The following is a 20,713-nucleotide window of genomic DNA, read 5'->3' as shown; positions in this document are numbered from 1 at the left end:
AGAGTTTGAGCCAATTACTCTAATAATGAAGAGAGGAAAATCCACTTTTCTTTCCATTATCTAAAGATTTCAGGCTTATGTGAGTTTTATATGTATATATTAAATTATGTGAAAAATTGGCCTCAAGCCTTCATTTTACTTTGCCTGTCTAGAAACAGACTCAAATTTTGTTTCAGAAAGGAGATGACATGCCTTAGGCATCTTCCAGGAGACTAGAGGGTCTTGGTGTAACAATTGCAGCCAAGATTGATTTTCTTATTGTTATGATAGAATACTTGTGCATGCCTGGGGGAGGGAAGCATATTATGAAAGATGACTTAAAAAAAAAAAAAAAAAAAAAAAAGGCTGGAATACCTAGAATAAACTTTAAGAGGAAGTTTCCACTCATATTATTCATTCATTTATTTAGTCCTTTCCAGGACATGCAAAGCCCTCCTGGCCTGGTGCTCACTCCCTTTCTAATTTCATCTCCTTCTGCCACTTGCCCAAACTGCCCCAGCAGGTCTGGCTTCGTTGCTCTCTTTCCATTCACTGAGCACACTTCCAACTCAGGGCTTTCAAGCTTACAATTCCCTCCGTGTGGAATCATCTTTCCATTGATTTTTTCATTGTTCACTCCCTCTTTCCCTTAGATCTCTGCTCAAATGTCATTTTATCAGAGAGATGCCATTCCTAGTCACCCTATACAAACTGCCTGCTCCACACCTACCATTCTCTGTCCCCTTTGCCCTACTTGATGTTTTTTCTCCCTAGTACTTACCACCATCTGTGTGATATATGTGCATAAAGATATGTATTATTTTGATAAACATGACCATATATTTTATTTTAATAAAGTTTATTTTTGGAAGAGTTTTATATTTACATTTATATTTATAGAAATAATTGTGAAGATGATACAGAGAGTTTTTCTTTCCTTTTTTTTTTTTTTTTTCCTGGGATGCAGTCTCGCTCTGTTGCCTAGGCTGGAGTACAGTGGCACAATCTTGGCTCACTGCAACCTCCACCTCCTGGGTTCAAGCAATTTTCCTGCCTCAGCCTCCTAAACTGGGATTACAGGCGTGCACCACCACACCCGGCTAATTTTGTATTTTTAGTAGAGACAGGGTTTCACCATGTTGGTCAGACTGGTCTCAAACTCCTGACCTCAAGTGATCTACCTGTCTTGGCCTCCCAAAGTGCTGGGATTACAGGCATGAGCCACTGCACCCGGGGGATACAGAGAGCTTTTCTAAACCGCATACCTAGTTACCTTTATTATTAACATCTTACATTAGTATGGTGCATTCATTACAATTAATGAACCAATATTGAAACATTATTATTATTTTATTTTATTTGTTTACCAGTTTGTAATGCAATGTATTTTTAAACACAGTGAAAGACACCTGACAGGTAACTGAACAAGTTAGCATTAGCTGGGCCCAGGGTTAACCAACTCGTATCAACATTCACAGACCTCTGCAGATTCCCTGAGGACAGCAATATCCAATAGTGTTTACTTGTTCTGTGAGCACAGTAATAGAAGCGAAGCGACACCTTTGTTAATTAAAGCATATATTTTATGCAGACTTCCTTAGATTGTACCTAACTTCCCTTTTCTATTCTAGGATCCCTTCCAGGACACCACATTACATTTAGTCATCATATCTCCTTAAGCTCCTCTGGCTTCTGATGACCTTGACATTTTTGAGGAGTATTGGTCAGATACTTTGTAGTATGTCCTCCAATTGAGATTTGTCTGATTTTTTTTTTTTTTTTTTTCATGATTGGAGTTTTGGTCTTTTGGGAGAAAACAGAAAAGAGACAAAGTACCATTCTCATCATATCATATCAAGGATACTTACTGTCAGTGTAACTTACCACTATTGATGTTGGCCTTGGTCATCTGACTAAGGTAGTGTTTGTCAGGCTTCTCCACTATAAAATTGCTCTTTCTCCTTCCTTTTTATACTGTACTCTTTGGAAAGAAGTCACTACTCACAGCTCAAACTTAAGGAGTGAGTGAGAAGTAAGTTATGATCTACCTCTTCATGGGAGGAATATCTACATAAATTTGGAATTATTCTGTTTGGGAGATTTGTCTCTTCTCATTTATTTATTCACTCATTCATCTGATAACTCATATATATTTATATTTTTGGTTATAATCTAGTACTACTTTGTTTTGTTACTCAGTTGTTCCAGTTTTGGCCATTGGCAACTCCTCAGTTGGCTCCTATGACCCTTTGACATAATCCCATAATTGTGTATCTTGTGAGGTTTTAAAAAATGATATTCTTACTTTCTGGCACTACAAGGCACTCTAGGCTAATTTTGCATATTTCCTGCTCCAGTTCTGGAATCAGCCATTTCTCCAAAGAGCCTGATTCTTGTTACTGCAGTGAGCGGAGATTGTGCCACTGCACTCCAGCCTGGGTGACAGAGCGAGACTCCATCTCAAAAAAAAGAAAAAAATTTCCCCGTATTTTACCTCTTTAACTTGCCCTCCTTTTTCCCCAACTCCTTGACAATCACTGATCTTTTTATTGCCTTTATAGTTCTACCTTTTCCAAAATGTCACATAATTGGAATCTTGCTTCAAATATTTTCTTAGCATTTGGCATTGTTAGATTTTTTTATTTTAGCTATTCTAATAGGTTTATAGATGAATATCACTGCTATTTTAATATGCAATTTTTAATGGAAAATGATGTTGAGTGTCTTTATATATATATAATGTGCCATCTATATATCTTCTTTAGTGAATCACGTGTTCACATATTTTGCTTACTTTTTCACTACATTGCTTGTTTACTTATTGTTGAATTTTAAGAGTTCTTTGTATATTTGCATACAAGTTCTTTATCAGATATGTGTTTTCTTCAAGTTTGTGGCTTGTCTTTCTATTCTGTTAAAAATGTCTGTTGCAGAGCAGTTTTAGAATTTTAGTGGTCCAGCTTATCAATTTTTTTAATGGATTATGCTTTTGGTTTTGTATCTAAACTTATCACTTAACCCAAGGTCATCTAGATTTTTTTCCTGTTATCTTCTAGATGTTTTATAGTTTTGTGTTTGACAATTATGTCTGTGATCTACTTTGAGTTAATTTTTGCAAAACCTCTAATATCACTTTCTAGATTCATTGTTTTGCATGTGGACATACAATATTTCAAACATGACTTGTTGAAAATATTACACTATATCCTTTGAATTGCCTTTACTCCTTTGTCAAAGGAGTTGGAAAAGGAATAAATCAGTCGACTATATTTGTGTCTATTTCTGGGTTCTCTCCTTGGTTCCATTAATCTATTTGTCTTTTCTTTCCCCAACCTTACACTGTCTTAATTATTATAGCTTTACAGTAAGTCATGAAGTTGGGTAGTGTCAGTTCACTGACTTTGTTCTTTTTCTTTAGTATTATGTTGATTAATGTAGATCTTTTGCCTTTCCATATAAATTTTAGAATCGTTTTATGGATACTTACAAAATAGTTTGCTGAGAATTCAATTTGTGTTATATTGAATTGTATTATATTGAATCTGTCAAACACATAGGGAGAATCTGTCATCTTAACAATATTGAGTTTTCGAATCCATGAACATAGACTCTCCATTTGTTTAGATCATTTTTTATTTATGTCATCAGAGTTTTGTAATTTTCCACATACAGATTCTGTGTACTTTTGTTAGATTTGTACCTAACTGTTTTTGTGGAGTTTTTTTTGTTTTGTTTTTTGTTTTTTTGTTTTTTGGTGTTTTTTGTTTTTTGTTTTTTGTTTTTGCAGCATGCTATTGTAAGTGATATTTTTTTAAATCAAATTCCAGTTTTTTCCTTGATGGTAATTGCTAGAAAGAAATTGATTTTTGTATATTAACCCTGTATCCTATACCCTTACTTGCTTGCTTATTAGTTCCAGGATTTGTTGGTGTTGTCATTGGGTTGGTTGGTTGATTTGTTTATTCTTTGTGATATTCCACATAGACATTCAAGTCATCTGAGAATAAAGACAGTTTTATTTCTTCCTTTCCAGTATGTTTGCCTTTTCATTTCTTTGTCTTTTTGCACTAGCTAAGACTTCCAGTACAATCTTGAATAGGAGTGGTGAGAAAGGACATTCTTGCTTTGTTCCTGATCTTAGTGGGAAAGCATCCAATTTTCCATCAAGTATGTTAATAGCTGTAGAGTTTTTTGTACGTGTTCTTTATCGAGGTGAGGAAAATCCTCTATATTTGTAGTTTGCTGGGAATTTTTAATTTTTAATCACAATAAAAAATGATTGTTAGATTTTTTCAAATACTTTTCCTGCGTTTATTAATATGATTATATAATTGTTTTTATTTAATCTGTTGATGTAATGTATTACATTGACTGATTTTTGAATGTTGAACCAACCTTGTATACCTGGAGTAAGTCCTATTTGGTTGTAGCATATAATTCCTTTTACACATTGTTGGATTGATTTGCTAATATTATATTGAGAATATTTTTCATCTGTATTCATGAGAGATAGTGGATTTTGGCTTTCTTCTTTGTAATGTCTTTGTCTGGTTTTAGTAATAGAGTAATGCTGGCCTCATGGAATGAGCCAGGAAGTTTTTCTTCTGCTTTTGTTTTCCTGGAGGACATGTTAAAGAACTGGTATAATTTTTTCCTTAAATATTTGGTAAAATTCACTAGTAAAACCATTTGAGCCTGGAACTTTGGTTTTTGGAAGGTAAGTAATTATTGATTCAGTTTCATTAGTGGATACAGCTCTATTCAGATGATTTATTTCTTGTGTTGATTTTGATTGTTTTTGTCTTTCAAGGAAGTAGTCCATTTCATCTAAATTATTTTTAGCTGTCTATGTTAGTAATTTGTAAATTCTCTTTTTATCTTGATTACCCCGGCTAAAGGTTTGTCAGTTTTATTGCTGTTTCTAAAGAACCAGCTTTGGTTTCATTGATTTTTCTCTATTGCTTTCCTGTACTCAAATTCATTGATTTATGCTCTAGTTTTTATTATTTCTTCTGCTTTTTTTAAATTTTAATTTCAACTTTTATTTTATATACAAGGAGTACATGTATAGGTTTGTTACATGGTTATATTGTGTGTGCTAAGGTTTGGGTACAGATCTTGTCTCCCAGGTAGTGAGCATCTTACACTAGGTAGTTTCTCAAGCCATGTTTCCCCTCCCTCCTGTCCCCATCTAGACATCCCAGTGTCTCTTGTTCCCATGTTTATGTCCATGTCTGCTCAGTATTTAGCTCCCACTGACAAGTGAGAACATGTGATATTTGGTTTTCTGTTCCTACATTAATTCGCATAGGATAATGGCCTTCAGCTACCTCCACATTGCTGAAAAGGACATGATTTTGTTCTTTTTTATGGCTGCATAGTAATCTGTGATGTACGTGTTCCACAGTTTCTTTATCCAGTCCACCACTGATGAACACCTAGGTTGATTATGTCTTCGCTATTATGAATAGCATGGCAATGAACATGCGAGTGCATATATCTTTTTGGTGAAATGATTTCTTTTCCTTTGGATGTATACCCAGTAATGGGATTGCTACATTGAATGGGCTCTGTTTTAAGTTCTTTGAAAATATTCACAAATAAAATGAATTACCTAGGAATATAGCTAACCAAGGAGGTAAAAGGTCTCTACGAGAAGAACTATAAAACACTGCTGAAAGAAATTGGAGATGAAACAAATAAATTCCAGAACATTCCATGCTCATGGATTGCAGCAGTCAGTATTGTTAAAATGGCCATACTGCCCATACAGATTCAATGCTGTTCCTATCAAACTATCAACATCATTTTTCACAGAATTAGAAAAACCTATTCTAAAATTCATATGGAGCCAGAAAAGAGCCTGAATAGCCAAAGCAATTCTAAGCAAAAAGAACAAGACCAGAGGTATCACAAAACCTGTCTTCTGCTTTCTTTGGATTTAAATTACTATTTTTTCCCCTCCTTGTCTCCAATGTCTCTTTTGTCTGAAATTAATGTAACTACTACAACTTTATTTTGATGAGTGTTAGCATTGTATAGCTTTCTGCATCCCTTTACTTATAACCTATCTAAGTTAAAAGTGGGTTTCTTTGTAGGCCTTATTCTTTTTATCATCTATGGCAATTTCTTTCTTTTAATCGGTATATTTAGACAATTCACATTTACAGTGATTATTGATATAGTTGGATTATTATCTACCATGTTTGTAACTATTTTATATTTGTAACATTTATTCTTTGTTTACCTTTTTTCCCTCTTTCCCTTTCACTGGTATTTATCAGGCATTTTATGTGATTTCATTTTCTCTCCTCTCTTAGCATATCAATTATACTTATTTTTTTAAAAGTTAGTAATTTCCCTAAGTCTGGCTTCAGATAACGCTATACCACTTACATGTAGTGCAGTTACCTTATAAGGAAGTACTTTCAATTCCTCTTTCCTACCTATTATAACATTGCTGTAATTTATTTCATTTATCCATTTGCTATAATTACTCAATATATTGTTACTATTGTTACTTTAAACATATAATTATAGATCAATTAAGAGTAAAAAAATGAAATGTTATCATTTACCTTCATTTATTTCTTATCTGATCCCTTTCTTTTATGTAGGTCCAAGTTTTTGACCTATATCACTATCCTTCTCTCTGAATAACTTTTTTTTTCAACATTTTTTGTAGTGTAGGTCTCCTTTCAATAAACTTTTATTTGAGAAAAATATTTCTTTCTCCTTTATGTTTGAAAGATAATTTCACTGGGCATAGAATTCTAGGTTAGTGAGGTTTTTCTTTCAACATTTTAAACATTTTACTCCATTCTGGTTTTATTTACATAGTTTTCTGAGAAGTTCATTGTAAATACTATGCTTGTTTCTTATAGATAAGGTGGATTTCTTGCCCCCTTTGGCATCTTTCAAAATTTCCTCTTTATCTTTGGTTTTATTTTTGATTATTATTTGCTCGGGTTTCGATATTTTCATATTTATTCTACTTGGTGTTCTCTAAACTTCTGGATCTGTTGTTGGGTGTTTGTTCTTTATTTTGAGAAATTCTTGGCCATTATGACTTCAGTTATTTCTTCTGCTCCACTCTCACTTTGTTATCCTCATATTCTAATCGTGCATATGTTGTACCTTTTGAAATTTTTCTTGGGTGTCCTGGGTGTTTCCCTCCATTCTTTTTTCTTTTTGCATATCAGTTTGGGAAGCTTTTAACTGATGTATCTTCAAATTCACTGATTCTTTCCCCGCCTTGTTAAGGCCACCAAAGGCCTTCTTTTTTTCTGTTTGTGTTTTTATTATTATTATAATTATTATGATTATTAGGATTTCTTTTAGATTGTTTCTTAGTATTTTCATCTCTCGTTACATTGTCCATCTGTGCATAGTGTTTACTTTTTCCATTAGAACACTTATTAATCATAGTTGCATTAAATTATCTGATAATTCTAACATTTGTGTTATATCTGAGTTGGGTACTGATTCTTGCTTTATCTCTTTGGACTGTGTTTTTCTTGCCTTTTAGAATGCCTTTTCATATTTTGTTGAAACCTGGATATGATGTATCTGGTAATAGGAACTGAGACAAATAGGTCTATATGTGACATTTTGTGTTAGAAATTGAACTGTGTTTAATGTTTGTTATAGTTGTAATGCCAGAGGCCTCACATTCTTCTGTTGTCCTTATTTTCATCCCCGCTATTGTCTTTGGCTTCCCTAAGATCTCCTTCTTAGATAGATTCTATGTCTTGCTGCTGTTTGAGTTGTAATCCACTAACATTATACTGGGGTCATGTTGATGTGGTTTTAAGGTATGGGGAAGGTAAAGCATTCTATAATCCTTTGATTAATCTGTCTTTTAGTGGGCCTATGTCCCTGAGCTGTGACCTTCATAGATGTTCTTAGCCCCTACTCCTTTAGGTGAGACAGGAAGGCTCGCAGGCACTAGAGTTGGAGAGATGTCCTTCCCCTGGGTGCAGTAGGCTTTGGTAAAGTCTCTTGCTCTTAAGAGAAGGTCTTTGTTATGGAGAACTCTCTGTTATGGAAAAACACTGTAAAAAACATTTTACAGTGTTTACCCTTTTCCTCCCCCTGCCAGAGCCAAGAGGGGATCATTCTTGACTCTTTGCATTCCTGGAGGTAAAACCAATGAAAGTGTGGACCCCCTTCCACTAAGACTGTTACCCTCAGGAGTTGCTCACTTTCTTATTAGTCCCAACACTTCAAATTCCCGTTTCAGCCCCCAGTACTTCAAATTCCCACTGAAGGGTCCCTACCAGTTTATGACTCCAGCAGCTGCTCCTCCAAGTAAGAGCTCAGCTGTGACTGTCTGGGTTGTCCTTTCTCTTCAGATTTCAGAGTAATAGTTTGTCCTATAACCTCAGTTCTCTTATGGATCCAAGAAAAATCAGTGATTTACAGTTTCTTAGCTTCTTTTTTTTTTTTTTTTTTTTTTGTAGTAAGGATGGGCTTAATGACTTACACAGTTTTTACATGTTGGAGCTATAACCACAAGTCTCTATGTGTCTTTAATGTACTTCCTGACTTTCCCTACTGGAATGTAAGCTTATGAAAGCAGGGGCCATGTCTGTTTTATTCATAGCTACAGCTTCAGTAGCCAGAATAGCACCTGACTCAAAGTAAGCGGGCCAATAAATAGTTGCTAATAGACTGATTAATCTCTTGGCAGTCATTGAGCATATTGTTATACCAGGCACTGTGCTTAGTGTGGAAAGACATCAGCTGCCTAAATTGTTACAGTGGTGTGGGGGCGGGGCATGGTGGACATACACTTACAACTAAAGTAACAATAAGCCACAGCTCAGAGAATAGGGAAGTTTTAAAGCACTGAAGACACATACCTCATCTAGCCCAAGCAAGAGGGAGGTAGGGGTAAAGTATTGCCAGAGAAGAAAACCATCACCTGAGTTGAGTTGTAAACAATGAGTAGCTGTTAGCCTGAATAGTGGAGAGGGACCCGGCCAAGGAGACAGCACAGACCTGTCAGTCCATGTCGGACAACATGTAAAGTGATTTACTTAACCCACCTCATGAACGTTTGGTAGCCCACACAAGGCAGGCCACTGTTAACTCACAGGTCAGGAAACCGAGCTTCAGACAGTTTAAGTGACTCGACAAAATGTCACCAATGCTGAGTGATGGAGCAAGTGGGCTTGAGGCCAAAGTCCATTTTCTCTCTGCTACAGAGATGACTCAGCACGACTCAGAGTCTGGTGGAGGAGCAGAACACATAAACAGTCTTTGATGATACCCATGCTCTTTTGAATTTGCTCTTTTGTTGTTCGTTTTCTTTAAGATTTCAGCCCTAGAAGTAGCGAGCTGAAAATCAGGGCTGCTTTGCAAATGCCCACAAACCACTGAGGGGAGTTTTGTCAAAGAAGGCGGGAAAGAAAAATAAATGTGGGCTTCTGCTCTTTAAACCTCAGCCCAGTGAGGCAGACTTTCCCGGAATACTTCAGGCCTCTTCAAAGGCCTATTGTGGAAAATGTCCAGATGTGCGTGGAAAACCTCACTGGGAAGCTTCGCAGTAAAGAGGCCTTTTAAGCGTAAACTGAAATGAAGGAAGCTGACGCCATGAGTCCTATCAGGTGGCCTGTTTTCTGAAGGAGCCCAGATTCTCCCCTAACCTTAAGAAGGTTATAGGGGGTTGGGTGATTAGCCATTTCGTATTCCTTTGCTAAATATTGTATCTCCTGTGATTACAGGAAGCAGTGGGTTTTGTTGTTTTTTGTTGCTGTCTTTCTGTTTTTTTTTTTTTGCTGAAGTGAGGAGAGGAGATGGGGGTGGGGGGCATTCTCTATATGATTTATCTACCTGTAAGTTGTTAGTGACAATCTGATCATTCCTCCAGCATACCTTGTGAGGGCTGGGAGGGATTTTTGGATTGGATAAAGTTGAGGCACTGAGTGAGTCCTGCCAGTTCCTATAATGATGTCTCTGAGTGTTCTGAGAGTCAGAATCCCCTGGAATCTGGCTCTGATTCCCTGCTCCAAATCCCTGTTTAAGCTATCTTCCCAATGCCCTCTTTGTCCTAGGTTTGAGGCCCTATCTTCCTCTTGCTAGATACAGTTAAGCCAGAGAGGCCCAGATTTAAATCCTGCTCTCTCATTAGCTGTGTCGTCCTGCACAGAGTAGCATCAGCCTCACCTAGCCTCAGTTTCCTCATCTGTAAAATGGAGGTAATACCAGTCCCATCATCATCCTGTTGCTGTGAGGATTAAATGAGTTGCTGCACACAAAGCATCTGGTCCAGTTCCTGGCACAGAGTGAGGGTTCAGTTTATTTTCATTCCTTTCCTCTTTAATCCAGTTGTACAAAGAGGCAGAGCTGTCCCATTTGACCAGCGAATTTTACTTCTGTAGCTCTTTAAATTCTCTCCCCGCCATGTACATATGGGCTTAGCTAAGTATTTTGAGATCACAGTGTATTTAGGGGAAAGTCCTTTTGGCTACAGCTAAAATTAGGCCTCTCTTGTGCTCCTCTGTTTACCACCCCCCTTCCTATTTTAACTAATTAGAGGCATTGACACTAAGAAACACTTGAGAAAAGTTGGAAGAACAGCTGGGAGTTGTTCTAGATACCAGCAGCTGCTCCCTGTCAGCATGCAGGCACAGAAAAGGATGATCCTGAGTGGGGAAATGCAGGGAGGGCACCTCAGAGATGAAGATGAGGGAATGGCAAAGTCTGTCCATGTTGTGGCAAACTGAGCAGGGTGGAGTTCTTATCACTGTGTCCTCTACCTTCTGCTGAGAGAAAAGGGGGGTCAGAGATACCAAAGCAGATAGAGGAAAGGGGGGCAAGAAAGAGGAAGGGAAGGAAGGTATTCAGGAGCTTAGCTAGTTGGTTAATTACTTTATGCAGACCACTGTTGCCCCTGCCTAGACCACTGCAGTATCTCCTAACTGGTCTCATGCTGCAGACTGCTTTCCTGCTAGAACCAGAGAGGTCACAGGAAAATACCATTCTTGCACCCTGAAATCCCTGTGACGAGCTTCCAGCATAGAATTGAGACAAAAATTCCAAAACCTATCACATGGCCCCCGAGTACCTGGATGCACCTTCCCCCCTGTTCCCCGTAATTGTTACTGCTCAGTCCTGCTGGCTTCTCTTCATTCCCTCTGCCTCAAAGGCCTTTCTGTCCTGGAGCCAGATTGCCTGAGTTTAATCCAGGTTTCTCTACTTGCTGCTACTACCTACAGGCCTCTCCATTTCCCTTCCAGCCTTAAACACCTACTGAGCTCCCCTGGAATTCCCTGTCCACGTCCTACACACTCTCCTTATGGAGTCCCCTGGCCTGTGCACCCCCAGGTAAAAGCTCCTGTGTTTCCAGATGGCCATGGTGACTGTGCATAAGGCCTAGCAAATGTGCATGGACCATGGAGAGGTCTCATGTCTTCTGGCTTGATGCACATTTTTGTGTCCCCTGCCCCACCTCCTCCTCACTACCCTTGGGAAACTGGGTGATGTCTCTGTGATAAGGGCTGAGCCTCAGGCTCTATATGGATTGTCCAGTGCTGCATTTAAACTTCCTGACTATTCAGAACTTATGCTACTTTTTGTTCTTTTTCTTTTTTTAATGCAAGCACCTTCACATCTCAGGTGTAAATGCCAGATCTTGTAACACTTACAAGGACAAATTCATTTCTTACTAAATAATCAAGCTTAAAACCCACATGACTGGCTGATGTAAGCTTTGGCCTGGTCTGTGAGGAATTTTTGCAACATTATTTATCTTGATTTCTTTCCTTGTTGCTGCTGTTCTCAGAACAAGGCAAGGCTGAGGTTCTCCCTCTCAGTTACCCCATGTCCCTGAATTAAGCCCTGTGAGATCTAAAAAAGGGAGTTCTGTGCACACAGCCATAAGGACAACCCCTCACTCTGCATCCCCCTAAGTGGGCCACATGCCTAAGCCCAGAAATCTAAGTTACTTCTAACAACTTTCTCCCCCTAACGCTCCCATCTGGTCTGTCACTGAAGCATATTATCTGCCTCCTGAGCACCTCTCATATCTGGGTGATAAGAGAGCCACCTTGATGTCCCCTGGCCCCTGCTGACCTCAGCAGAGCCACTGGGTGACAGTAGCTTTGGCTTCCCAGGGCCCTTGGAAAGGAGACTGAGGGGTTCACATGGTATGGCCCTTCCCTTCACTCTATCTGCTCCAACCACACAGCCTTTCTCATTCCTCAAGTGTCAGTTTTCTTTTCTTTTTCTTTATTTCAGTAGGGTTTTGGGGAACAGCTGTTGTTTGGTCACATGAATAAGTTCCTTTCTGAGACGGGGTCTTGCTCTGGTGACCAGACTGGAGTGCAGTGGCACCATCACAGCTCACTGCAGCCTCAACCTGCTGGGCTCATGTGATCCTCCCATCTCAGCCTCCCAGGTAGCTGGGACCACAGACGCACACCACTACACCTGGCTAATTTTTTGTATTTTTTTGTAGAGATGGGGTTTTGCCACATTGGCCAGACTAATCTAGAACTCCTGGCTCAAGCAATCCACCTGCCTTGGCCTCCCAAAATTCTGGGATTACAGGCGTGAGTCGAGTGTCATTTTTCCCCCTTCCATGTGGCCCTCTCCTCTTGTAGACATATGCTTCCCCCTCCTTCAGCCATTAATACCTGTGCATCCTTTGAATCTTAGCTAAGCTATGACATACATGAAGCATACATGCATATAGACACAGACATACATACCATTCAACCTAACATGAGGTGATTGAGGAATGCTGAGACCCTCCTCTGCCCTCTCCGTGCCCTGAAGCAGCCCCTGGGGGAGGGGAAGGCCCTCGTCACTCCGACTGTGACAGAGACTGCCCTCCTGGGCACGCCTCTGTGGTACTGCTCTTCCTCCTGCTTCTAAGCAGAGAAGGCCTGGGGGCCAATGTGCCCAGGGGCTATGGACAAGATCCTATTATGCTGTGTCCTTGCCTCTAATGTGACAGATTATTTTGTAATTACCTGACAGAGATAAGTTTGGCTTCTGCAAATAAACTAGCAAAGATTCCTGCCCAGGTTATTAAGCACAGCCTTGCCTCATCTATCTGGTCATATTCAAAAATCTTAAAAGAATTTTTGTTCCTCTGAATTTCACTCTCCAAGACACAAAGACCAGGTGGTGGTGGGCAGAGGCAGAGAGAGGGACGGGAGGACCTCTCACAGTGACGTGAGGACGTTCACACACACATACGCACACAAAAACCTTCTCTCCCCCCATCTCCAACCCCACCCCACTCACTGCATACATGTCTTGGCCCCCTTGAGAATGCCTTTTCCACAGACAAGCCCTCTGAGGCAAGAGGTTTAGGCCTCCTTCCTCCTTTAGTTAACATCTTGTCCCCAGTGAACCCCATCCAGCCTTCCATTTTTCCCCAACCTCTTTAGCTCATGAGGAAGTTTTGCAGCCTAGGAGTCAGGAGGCCCAAGTTCTAGTCCTCGCTTTGACACCAGGTGATATTGTTATCGTCTCTGAGTATTGTGGGTTCACTCTGATGAGAGCATTCTCAGACCTGTGGCATTTTCACCATTGAATCCACTGTGCACAGAGGTAACCAACATTTGTGACACCACGTTTTGCAAAACACTGAACTAAGAAGTAGTGATTACTTCTCAACCCACCATCTCTACAAGGCAGCTATGACTCCTGTTTTATCTATTTATGAAGGAAGACAGAGCTTAGCAAAATTAAGAATGCTGCTCAGGCCCAAAAACAGGTAAGATTAGAGGCAGGTGTCAAAACAAGGTCTCTGTCTCCAGAGTTTCTGCCATCACAATAAGCTGAGTCTCAATTGTACTATAGAGAAATAAATCAAAATGACATTTTAAATATCATCTCTTTTATTTATGCATTATGCAGGAGATGGAACTCCTTTCTTAGATTCTTTTCCCCCTAAATATACTGTTCTCAGAAGCTGGGAAAAGGGAAAGCACACACCCTGAGACCTTACACCCTGATATGGTTTGGCTGTGTCCCCACCCAAATCTCATTTTGAGTTCCTCCATGTTGTGGAAAAGACCCAGTGGGTGGTAACTGAATCATGGGGGCAGGTCTTTCCCATGGTGTTCTCATGATAACTGATAGCTCTCACAAGACCTGACAGTATTATAGGGGGAATTTCCGTGCACAAGCTCCCTCTCTTTTTTTGCCTGCTGCCATCCATGTAAGGTGTGACTTGCTCCTCCTTGCCTTCTGCCATGATCGTGAGGCCTCCCAGCCATGTGAAACTGTGAGTCCAACTAAACCTCTTTCTTTTGTAAATTGCTCAGTTCCGGATATATCTTTATCAGCAGCATGAAAATAGTAAATTGGTAGCGGGAATGGGGTACTGCTGAAACGATACCCACAAATGTGGAAGTGACTTTGGAACCTGGTAACAGGCAGAGGTTGGAACAGTTTGGAGGGCTCAGAAGACAGGAAAATGTGGGAAAATTTGGAACTCCCTAGAGACTTGTTGAATGGCTTTGCCCAAAATCCTGATGGTGATATCAGCAATAAAGTCCAGGCTGAAGTGGTCTCAGATGGAAAAGAGAAACTTGTTAGGAACTGGAGCAAAGATGACTCTTGTTATGTTTTAGCAAAGAGACTAGCAGCATTTTGCCCAAGCCCTAGATATTTGTGGAACTTTGAACTTGAGAGAGATGATTTAGGGTATCTGGTAGAAGAAATTTCTAAGGAGTGAAGCATTCAAGAGGTGACTTGGGTGCTATTGACGGCATTCACTTTCAAAAGGAAAACAGAATATAAAAGTTTGCAAAATTTGCAGCCTGACAATGCAGTAGAAAAGAAAATCCTGTTTTCTGAAGAGGAAGTCAAGCCAGCTGCAGAAATTTGCATAAGTAACAAGGAGCTAAATGTTAATCCCCAAGACAATGGGGAAAATATCTCCAGGCCATGTCAGAGGTCTTCATGGCACCCCTCCCATCATGGACCCGGAGGCCTAGGAGGAAAAAGTGGTTTTATAGGCAGAGCCCAGAGTCCTCCTGCTCTGTGTAGCCTCAAGACTTGGTGCCCTGAGTCCCAGCTGCTCCAGCCGTGGCTGAAAGGGGCCAACATAGAGCTCAGGCCATGGCTTCTGAGGGTGGAAGCCTCAAGCCTTGGCAGCTTCCACATGATGTTGAGCTGGCAAGTGCACAGAAGTCAAGAACTGGGGTTTAGGAACCTCTGCCTAGATTTCAGTGGATGCATGGAAATGCCTGGATGTCCAGGCAGAAGTTTGCTGCAGGGGTGGGGTCCTCTTGGAGAACCTCTGCTAGGGCAGTGTGGAAGGGAAATGTGGGGTCAAAGCCCCAGCACAGTCCCTGCTGGGGCATTGTCTAGTGGAGCTGTGAAAAGAGGGCCACTGACCTCCAGACCCCAGAATGGTAGATCCACTGACAGCTTGCACCATGTGCCTGAAAAATCTGTAAACACTCAACACCAGCCCGTGAAAGCAGCTGGGAGGGAGGTTGTACCCTGCAGAGCCACAGGGGCAGAGCTGCCCAAGACCATGGGAACCTACCTCTTGTATCAGCGTGACCTGGATGTGAGACATGGAGTCAAAGGAGCTCATTTTGTAGTTTTAAGATTTGACTGCCTCACTGGATTTGGGACTAGCATGGGGCCTGTAGCCCCTTTGTTTTGGCCAATTTCTCCCATTTGGAATGGCTGTATTTACCCAATGCCTGCACCCCCATTGTATCTAGGAAGTAACTAACTTGCTTTTGATTTTACAGGCTCATAGGCAGAAGGGACTTGCCTTTGTCTCAGAGGTGATGTTGGACTGTGGACTTTTGAGTTAATGCCAAAACAAGTTAAGACTTTGAGGGACTTTTGGGAAGGCATGATTAGTTTTGAAATGTGAGGACATGTGATTTGGGAAGGGCCAGAGGCAGAATGATACTGTTTGACTGTGTCCCCACCCACATCTTACCTTGAATTCCCCCATGTTGTGGGAGGGACCTGGTGGGAAGTAATTGTATCATGGGGGTGAGAGCAAACTGAGGACCAGAGTGGTTATAAAACTTGTCTGAATTCATACCATTTACAAAGTAAGAGAAGAGCCTAGAACCCAGGTCTCCTGAGTCCTCAGAATCAACCAAGTCAAATAAGCCTCCCTATTCAAAAAGAGGAACCTTCAAGAACATTAATTTTGTGTCCATCTAAAAGCCTCACTGAGCTGTGCTAAAGGTAATAGGCATTGAAAAAACGTTCTCACAGAAACTCCCAGCTGCAAACACAAAGAAGCAGGTCTCCAGAGAACAGGGTAAGGATTGTCTGAAGAGATCTATGCTAGTGAGATTACAAAAATCATAATATATGAATAAATGAACATATGGAAGGAATCAGCAAAGCTCTCTCATTCTTCCCGTATGTAAACTCGGCCTTCGCCTAAAGTCATTAAGTAAACACAGATGCAGCCAAACCAGGCACCAGATGGCAAACGAGAGTTGGAATAAAAGGTAAAGAAAGCTTTTGGTGTTTACTCAAAGATGGGGGGAAAAAACCATGATCCAAAATCCTGTGGTTTCCCCAGAATGGCCACCTGGAGTCACCAAGGCCCAAAAGTGACCAAATAAAACAAAACAAAACTAGAATAATCATGATTGGGAAGCTGTAGGAAAACCCCTGCTATCTTCTGTGAATGGAATCCCATGTCAGAAGAAATTGGTTATTCTGGGAAATGAAAGAAATGGTTAAATCAAAGTACTAGGACCAGAGAGCAACAGGAATGTGGCAAGAATACACTTTTGCTGGGCACTCACATGTGCCCACAGCTTTGTATTCTTGGCCTTATATAATCCTCACAATTGCCCATTAGGTATTGGCCACATTTTATAAATGAGGAAATTTCATAAATGGGTTAAGAGAGACTAGGCCCCAAGGTCATACCACAGGAATACCATCCTAGCTTTGGCTGGTTCTTCTTTGTCCATTCCCAGCTTCGTAGCTCTGATTTCAGTACCAGTCACAGGGGAAGCCAGGCACAGTCTCTCTACCTTTCCTGCCCAAACCACTGGACCTAAATAAGAAGGTCACTTGGTCAGGTATTGCCTTGAAGGGAGACCAGAACAGACATGGAGTGGGGAACAGAGCATTCCTGAAAACTTGACTTCACCTGTATTTTACAAAAGACACCCTTGCACATTCCTCATCCACCTCTTAGCTTGTACATTTGCCATAAGCACCAGTAATGAAGGCAGTGCTGGTGAATATTTGCTTCTCAGTATATATGAGTTTATATATTGGGGGTAGAAAATTCCAATAATACTTCAACTCCAAGTAAAAGCTATATCTTGTTCTGTCCTTGCCTCTAACCTGACAGATTATTTTTTAATTACTTGGTAGAGATAAGTTTGGCTTCTGCAAATAAACTAGCAAACATTTCCTGCCCAGGCTACCAAACACAGCCTCACCTCACCTATCTGGCCATATGTAAAAATATTCATTCAAATAAATTTTGTTCTTTTGAGTTTTACTCTCCCAAGCACAGAAACTAGGTGGTGAGGGGTACAGGGGAGTGGGGAGAATGGTTTCAACCAAACGATTCATTGCTTGCAGGTGGGAAGGTAAGGTGGAAAATGTTTTCCAGCTAAACAGACCTGTCTGCTAACCCTACCACTAACTAAACTTGCTCTCCTGGGCAGGCGACATTATGCTTTGAGTTTTAGTTTCCTTCTTTCTAAAATGTATATGGAAGGGCTGTTTTCAGAATTTTTTTTTTTTTTTTTTCGCTTTCCTCTTGCCCATCTTCTCTTTTTCCACATGGTCAATCTCCACGTGGCTGTTTTTTTCCCCATTGTTCTTTAGCAAAGCTTAATCCAGGATGAATTCAACTTTGTGAACACTATAAATCAAAGCCATACAACCATAAGGCAGGCTTCTACCACTCTATACTAATTGTTACCAGTCTCTCTTAGCCCTGGTTTCTAGTTGGGTTTGGCCAATGAGCAGCCCCAACAGGAGCCTGGAGTATAATGAAGGTGTTTATTCCCCCAGTGCTCTCCTTGCTGGATTGGTGCAAGTTAGCTGCATCCATCTACCATCCTACAGTGGAGCACAGTTCCTGTGTGTGGTCCTTTCCCTACAATTTTCTACGTGATGGGAACCACTCCTCCCTCCCTGTGCTCCTTCAGGCCAAGAGGTTGTAATGGCTCCTTACTGTTGCTAATCATTAGGTACTTGTTTCTTTTCCTAAACCTTTTTAAAGGAACTCTTTTTGAAGCTTACTTCAGTTACCCAATGTGAGTGTCCATCTGTTTCCTAATAGGAACCTGAATAAATATATCGCTTCGGCTCAATTTTCCATTTTCTACAATGACTATTATCAAACCTTGCCAATTCCCATCCCCGTCTTTCCTCTCATGTTCAGAGAGATGACCTCCTATTTTTTTTTAGCCACCAACTACCTCTAAGAGAAAAGCCATTAGAAAGACACCTGCCATTAAATCTCCCAACTTGCTTAGATCCAGTAGTGAGCTGGGGCTGGCTCAGCCCTGCTCACAAGAGCATATTGTGCACATCTTTTCCCAGCTTCACAGCCATTCCGTCACATTCATAGCTTGAAATTGGCCAGGATGGAAGTATTTACAACACAGAAATTGGCAATTGATAAAATTAGGGCTTTCTATTGATTATTTATCAGTATTGATTATTTATCAGCACATCACTGCTTATATCCAGATACAGTCTTTTTCTCCTTCACATTTGTTACAATGAAAGAGATGGCCCACTTATTATCAGATACTCTTTCATCTCCCACTGCCTCTAACAAACCACTTAATTCATTATCCACTCACTGTGTATATTTAGCTTCTCCTTCAATACTATCTCTTTCTCATCAACATTTAAACATGCTCTAGACCTGTGCTATCCAACAGTAGCCATTAATTAAATGTATTTATTGAACCCATGAGATGTGGCTATTCCAAATTGCAATATATAAGATTTCAAACATTTTCCATGAATAAAAGAATGTAAAATATCTCATGAATAATTTTTGTATGGGTTACTTGAAATATTTGGGGTATAATAAGTTAAATAAAAAGATACTAAAATTAAATTCACCAGTTCACTTTTACTTTTTTAAGTGGGTACTAGAAAATTTAAAATTACTTGTGTAACTCATGTTATTTCTGTTGGACAGTGCCGCTATAAACCTTTCATCTTAAAAATAAAATCCCTGGCTAGGCACAGTGGGTGACACCTGTAATCCCAGCACTTCGGGAGGTTTGGATCTGTGTCCCTGGCTAAATCTCATGTTGAATTGTAATCCTCAGTGAAGAGGGCCCTGGTAGGAGATGATTGGATTTTGGGGGTGGAGCTCATGAATGGTTTAGCACCATTCCCCCATTGGTACTACATAGTGAGTTCTCAGGAGATCTAGCTGTTTGAAGGTGTGTAGTACCTCCCTCCACTTCCTCCTGCTCCAGCCGTGTAAGACATGCTTGACTTCTGCCATGATTATAAGTTTCCTGAGGTCTTCTCAGAAGCAGAAGCCACTATGCTTCCTGTATAGCCTGCAGAACCATGGGTCAATTAAACCTCTTTTCTTCATAAATTACCCAATCTCAGGTATTTCTTTATAGCAGTGTGAGAACAAATTAAAGCAGGAAGAATGCTTGAGGCCAGAAATTCAAGACCAGCCTGGGTAACATAGTGAGACCCTATCTCTAATAATAATTTTTTAAAAATAGCCAGGCGGGCCGGGCGTGGTGGCTCACGCCCGTAATCCCAGCACCTTGGGAGGCTGAGGCAGCTGGATCACGAGGTCAGGAGATAGCGACCATCCTGGCTAACATGGTGAAACCCTGTCTCTACTAAAAAAATACAAAAAATTTAGCTGGGTGTGGTGGCGGGTGCCTGTAGTCCCAGCTACTCGGGAGGCAGGAGAATGGTGTAAACCTGGGAGGCAGAGCTTGCAGTGAGCCAAGATCGTGCCACTGCACTCTAGCCTGGGTGACAGAGTGAGACTCTGTCTCAAAAAAAAAAAAAAATAGCCAGGCGCTGTGGTGCACATGTGTACTCCCAGCGGCTCAGGAGGCTGAGGCCAGAGAATCACTTTAACCCAGAAGTTCGAGCTTCAGTGAGCTATGATCATGCCACTGCACTCCATCCTGGGTGGCAGGGCAAAACCCTATCTCAAAAAGTAAAGTGAAATCCCTTCTTCTGCCTATCAGCTCCCCTAGTTATTGCCTCTCATGGTCAAGAATGCTTTAAAAGTTATCTATCCTCACTCTCATGATTTTTTCTCACTACCACCCCTGCCTCCTTAACCAAGGCAGATCTTCCTTCCACTACAGAAATTCCACCAAAATCATGCTGCCTCAGTCAATTAGTGCTGAGCCAAGGCATTGCTGAGCCCAAAGGGCTTTTCAACCCCTACTCAGCTTTATACTTGGCAACATTTTGCCAAGTGGAGCACTCCCTTCATTGAAACATACTTCCACTGACATAATATTTTCTTGATTCCCCCCCACGCCCACTGTTCTGAATGTTTCTGTCCAAATTCCTTTGCTAGTTTTCCTTTCTCCTCTCCCCAATATTATATGGTAGTCTTATACAGAAATCTGTCCATCTCATCTACTTCTAAGGATTCATTTACTATTTATATGCCAGCAGGTCTACATCTATCTACATAACATCTTCGCTTAAAGGGCTCACAGCCTTCTCAATCTAAACCTATTAAAATCTGAACCCACCATCTCCACCTCTGCCTGCAAAATTGGCGCTGTTCCCA

The 20,713-nt window shown here is 40.6% G+C and overlaps 1 protein-coding gene across 10 annotated transcripts in view; it reads left to right on the top strand.

Annotated features, from left to right (window-relative positions):
• Positions 1-20,713, top strand: part of FGGY (FGGY carbohydrate kinase domain containing) — a 445,568-nt gene that overhangs the window by 404,273 nt on the left and 20,582 nt on the right. The gene's annotated exons all lie outside the window — the stretch shown is intronic.

Source organism: Chlorocebus sabaeus, chromosome 20, assembly GCF_047675955.1.
Source record: "Chlorocebus sabaeus isolate Y175 chromosome 20, mChlSab1.0.hap1, whole genome shotgun sequence".
Taxonomy (NCBI): Eukaryota; Metazoa; Chordata; class Mammalia; order Primates; family Cercopithecidae; genus Chlorocebus; species Chlorocebus sabaeus.
Note: the sequence above shows the minus strand (reverse complement) of the source record. Positions and strands in the feature narration are given on the sequence as shown.